Source organism: Phragmites australis, chromosome 18 (assembly GCF_958298935.1).
Source record: "Phragmites australis chromosome 18, lpPhrAust1.1, whole genome shotgun sequence".
NCBI lineage: Eukaryota > Viridiplantae > Streptophyta > Magnoliopsida > Poales > Poaceae > Phragmites > Phragmites australis.
Genome location: NC_084938.1, coordinates 15,694,711 through 15,700,710, shown reverse-complemented (window position 1 = coordinate 15,700,710; position 6,000 = coordinate 15,694,711).

Here is a 6,000-nt window from a genome sequence, read left to right as displayed (position 1 = left end):
ACGAAATTCACACTCCTTCAATGAAATTACTACCAAAATCCACATCAAACACTATCCCTTGGGAGCTACATTTGCCAGCGAAAGAGGACACTTTTAAGGCACCCTATTTTTAACTGCAGTGTCGGATATGTGGTAAGGAACATAAATGGAAGGAAACACACAAGTGTCATAGACACATAATAGTGTTAAGAAATAGTTTTCAACCGCTCATGCTGTGATATAGCACAAGAACACATGGATACATAGATGTAGGGGAAGGAGCCTTTTGAATTCTTATCTTTATTTGGTATGCCCCATATACTGGGGCATATTTGATATTTTGCCTAGGGGCATATTTGGTACTTCGCCCACACAAGGAACACTACCCTAAGAGGGAAGATTAACCCTCATTTAGGTAAGGATGGGAAGAAGATAAGCTTGCTTTTAAAGCTGTTCTCCTCTTCCCATTAGGGTTCCATAACAATGCCACCTCGAGCAGGGGCGAAGCTACGTTATGTTACCCTGGTGCACGTGCACCACGGTAAACGAAAAATTTGCATTAACTAACTCATTTCACCTTGTATTTAGTTTGAAGGCACTAGGCAAACGACACCATGGCACCACCATCACTCTGACCCTAGCTTCGCCACTGCCCTCGAGTCGGTAAAGAGTGCTGTTTTGGAGTCCACCGCAAAGACCAAGGTTCCATAATTAGGTAAATATTATGATCATGTTACCCCTATTATCTTTTCTTCATGCGCTTAATCAGTCCAGGGCTCAAACCTGGCTCGCATGCATCTTTATGAAGAAAATGTGGTGGCTGGGATATAGCCAGATGTTAAAACCATTAAATTAGATGGTGTCATTGTCAGCTCTTCTAAGGCAAACTGTGCTGCAGAGAGTTTAGATGATAGAAGCAAGGGGTTTATATACACTCTGATAATGTATCCAATACTTCAGAGGCTTTTGAAGATGGCATAGTAAATTGATTCTACTAGTATTCTCTATCTAGAATCAAAATCTCTCACATCCTAAACTTTTCCGTGTGCATTTTCGTTCTACAGCTAGTATTCTCTAGCTACGATGTGTGTAAATCATATTTTGACAAAGTGTCAAAACTCCACAAAGTGCTAATGCTAGAATTATCACACATGTTATAATTCTAGTGTGTAACAGCCCAGTTTCTAAAACCAAAGAAAATAAAAAAAAATTATAAAACAAAAATAAAAAGTTTTGCAAAACCAAATAAAAACCCTAAGTGTATGTATGTGTACACACACACACATGTATGTGAGTATATATTTTATATGTATAAACACATATATACATCGAGGGATAGTTTTCTTATAAAAGAATATATATATATATATATATATATATATATATATATATATATATATTGTTTGTTTGTTTGTTTGACCGATTGTTTTGATAGATTATGTGAGCTAATATAAATATGTATATAATGTATAAGTATATATATACATGTATATACACCAGAGAAATATAGGAAATGGAGGAAAAGGAAAAAAGAAAAGCATTTCAAGTTAATCAGGTCGAAACCCAACTCCCTTCCCTCTCTCTTTTCTTTTCCGGCCTGGCCGCCACCCTTCTCTTCCCTCTCTCTTTTCTCTCTGGGCCACAGCCCACCGTGTCAGCCGACCGGCCCACCAGACTGTCCTCCTCCTCTAGCCTCATTCTCCCTCTCTCTCTCTCTCTCTCGCTGTCGAGCTACGCCACCGAGGAACTCTGCCAGCCATGGGAAGCTGGACGAATCAGACGCGCACACGACCCAGAATGCCATCTAGAAGCTCGCTAACAGAAGAGGACGCAAAGATCACGGACAAGGATCACCTTATCTCTAACGGGATCGAATTGAAATGCCAAGTCCGCTCGTTCAAATCAAGTCAGAGTCCCTCATGAGCTCTATCTCTCCCGGGTATAAAAAGCAACCGAGACCCCTCCTCTAGAGCATCCCAAAACTAGCAGCCGGTTTAGAGCTCTAGGGTTGCCGCATTGCGTTGTCATCGCCGACACTAGTGAAGAACGCTGTCGTCCTCAATCTCGGTCAATGAAGCTCAATCATCGTCGCCGAGGGGTTCATCAACATCACATGAGCACGAGGAAGCTTTCCGTGGCAATCTCAACCACCAATTGATACCGGAGCACCATCCACGATGCCAACCAAGGAGCATCGCCACCGTGTGCCATCGCCGACCTAGTTAGAGACCTCCCCGAGCTCCAACGTGTGTCTAGGTGAGTTCCCCACAAGCATGTGGACATGTTATGCCTCTCATCGTCGATGTTAGGGCATTGTGGTGCTATTTAGACCAAACGCCAGTGGTGCACCGCCGTGGCTGCCGTTCCCACTACTGTTCTCTCGGAGAAGAGGATTCAAGCTCCATCAGCCATCCAATCTTCATTGAACAGCTAAGATTAGATCATCTCGTACCATTTAGTTTGAACCCAGTTAACATTACTTAACCCAAGTCAGCACGCCCACATGGCCACCATGTAGGCGCATCTATCTGACGTGTCACATCATGCTAGAAGCTGAGTCAGCAGCCCAGTCAACGATTTTTTTCCCTTTTTAATTGATTTATTTCTCTGTTGATGTCATATATGTTATATATTGTGCAATAAATAGTTTTTTAGTATAAAATAATTTAGAAAATTAGTAATAAATAGGAAAATAATTTTAATGATGTTTTTATAGATTTATTTAATTCTATTTAATAGTTTTATAATTCAAATAAATGCTAGAAAATCCTAGAAAATCATGGATACCTCTAAAAATTCTAAAAAAAAATTCTAGTTTCATAATTTCACTTTTTGTCGTGTTTTACTCTTTCGGAAGCCATAACTTGTTAGCTATAGTTCTGATTTGATATGTTCTTTCGCCGGATTGTTCAGAAAGGTGTGATCTTGTGTGTGATGATGTTTGTTGTGTGTTATTTGGTATTTTAGATCTTGGTGTTTATGTGTTGCCTTTTCATGTATGTTTACGAGTAGATGCCAACGTTCTGAAGGAGCTAGTAGGACTAAATGATCAGGACTTTGAAGACTCAACTGAGTACAATAAAGGTAAGTTGTGTTCTTGAACATATTTGTCTCAATTTTAAAAATGTTTTATTTTACAAACATGCATGCTAATAATTTTGTCAGGAATCCCAAGAGTTAGACTTTACCCTAGTTTTCCCTTATCATCCTTGTCGCCATGGTTTTGGTTATGGAAGAATAGTTGATGCTTAGCCTTGCTTTGGGATGGTGATCATGATAGTTGCTCTACAAAGCTTGATAATGACCCTATGCAACAATGATAAAAGATGATGGTATAATTTTTGTAGCAACATGGTATATGGATTTGAGGATGTGGTATGATAAGACTGGTATAGGTTGTATAGTTGAGATGTGGTAGTCTTGCTCAAACTTAAAAAATGGTTCATGAAGTGATCTTTCCCTGTAAACCGTGCAACCACAAGCCTGATATGAAGTAGGCATAGCCAAGTAATTTGTATACTCCCAACATTGTGTAAACCATCCGGTTGGGTAGAATGGAAGAGTGTAATTCCAGGATGTTCTATTGGCGCAAGCGAAGGCTTCTGTTGTTGAGGTGTATTCATGTGGTGATGAAACCTTAGTGGGTGTCCACGTGCTGAGAGGGGCATTGTAGAAACTTTGCAGTGGATTCCTAGCACACACATCGGAAGTGTGTAAGAGTTTCCATCGGTCAATGGATGCTCAACAAAAACAGGATGAAACGTCTTATGGGTAAAGTGTACGACCTCTACAGAGTGTAAAACTGGTTAATCAGTCATACTCACGGTTATGAGTGGCATAAAAAAACTACAATAATTAGAACTTTATGTGTTGGTTGACTAGGTCAATTGTGGTGGTGGGAACCATAGTTAAAGTGTTGTCAACTACAGTGGTGGGAATTGTGGTTGAGGTGGTCTTGATAGTTGTTCAACCTTGGTGATGGGAACCTTAGTTGAGGTGTTGAAAAATTGGTTAAGTCAAGATGGTTGGAATCTTGAAGTGGTTGGTTATTTACAATTATTTACTTAATTACTATTACTTTTCAAATACTTCTACTTAAATATTGTTTATGCAAAAGAGTCATATTATCATATCATTGTTTATACATATTATTTCCTTCATAACTTACCGAGTACGACAAGTGCTCACTCTTGTTATCACCAAACACTTAGATGAAGAAGGTATCAAGGAGTTTGCTAAGGATGCATCATTCTAAGATGCATTCTATGTCGATTGTGCCTGTGGAAATGTCGTGAAGGATTAGAGTACACGTAGCTACGTTATAATTTTTTGTTTGGATCTTGGCTCTCAAATGTCACTTTTGTAAGATGATATATTTGATTAAGGTATGCATATTATAATGATTATTATTAAAAAAGTCACTATATGTTGGGATTGATTCCTAGGCTCAGCATATAGATAAGATTGGTTTGTCACTTAAACCGGTCTTGACATAGTGTGAAGAGAGCATCTTAATGGGACAGTTCACATGAAGATAATGTTGTGTTTCAACAAGTCAGTTGATTGCTTGAATAAAGATATTTCACTTGTTCCATAACTTTGTCGTATACATTTTCGTTCAACAGCTTAGTGTTGTCTAGCTAAAACGTGTATAAAGCACTTATTTGCAACTTAAAACAAGATGTGTGTAAACTCCACAAAGTGCTAGTGTAATATAATAGAAATTTCTAGAAGAGAGGATTCACAATAATTAAATGTGATGGCCGGAGTAGAGCGATGTGTTAAAATCAACAAGTCAGGTTGTTGTCATGCCTGAATCTTCGGTGGCAAATAGTGTTGCAAAGAGTTTGGATGATAGAAGGAAAACAGTGTTGCAAAGAGTTTACAAAGAGTTCGGTGGCAAACAGTGTTGTAAAGAGAATTTATTATGAATTTTACAAGCCTCACATCACCTGATGAACAGTAACTACGGAAGTTCCGCATTTTTGCGGAAGTTCCGTACTTTCCAGAAAAGCTCCATTTTGAGCGAAAACTTTGCCAAATCGATTTGCAATCCTCTCCAATCCAAAGGGGAACATGTTTGAGATGGTTTATGGAGTCTAGAATTCACTCATCAACCTAGCAACTCGATTCCCAACTCAAATCTTATCTAAATCCTTATTTTGGTTCAAAACTTCAAAACTCATGAACTTTGCTCCAATTCAAAATCGACCACCCAAATCACGAATTCATGTTATGGGGAGCCTAAGAGACTTACCCAAGATGCTTGTGGAGTTGGGTGACTGCCGGGGAATGGAGGAAACGGACGGAAATCGAAGAACTCTGGTGTTCCTCGTGCATCAACCAAGAACACCAAAAGACATCAAATCCGGTTCGAATATTTCGAGAAAGAGTAAACAAATTTGAGGGATAGGAAGCTTATGAGCTAAGGATTGTGTGAATACCACATACTCACCTCGAATCTTCTCCTAGGAGGCGGATTTGAGGGAGAAGGAGAGGAAGCTTGAGAGAGAGGGAAAGGGAGAGCTCCCAGCTGTTGCACGGGTGGAGAGAGAGCACGTGAGAGTGATGGAGGAGAGAGAGGGCAGGTGGGGTGCTGCCCACTTGAGAGAGGGAGTGGGTGAGGTGAGGAGCATACGTGTTAGAGAAAGGAGTCTGTTTTGACTGCGAATTCAACTCTTTTCTCTCCCGAATTTTCTTCCCTCATCCAATTGATTTTTAACGAAGTGCATTAGTATTCTCAATTACAATTACGCAAAATTAAATATAATACCTAAGAAGCATGATTATGCTTAATTATGTGGTTAAGAATTTGTGACGTGACACATGCCCTTGTTCTTTTTTTCACTAGGTGAGATCAAAGTAGTGATGATCTTTTTTATGATGACCAAATAACCTAGGGTAAGTTCATAAAAGAATATCACATGAAATGATAAAGATGCATACAAATAGAGCATTATAAAAGAACTCATTTTTTCACAAAATAACCTAAGGTTGTAAATATTTTTATAAATTATTATA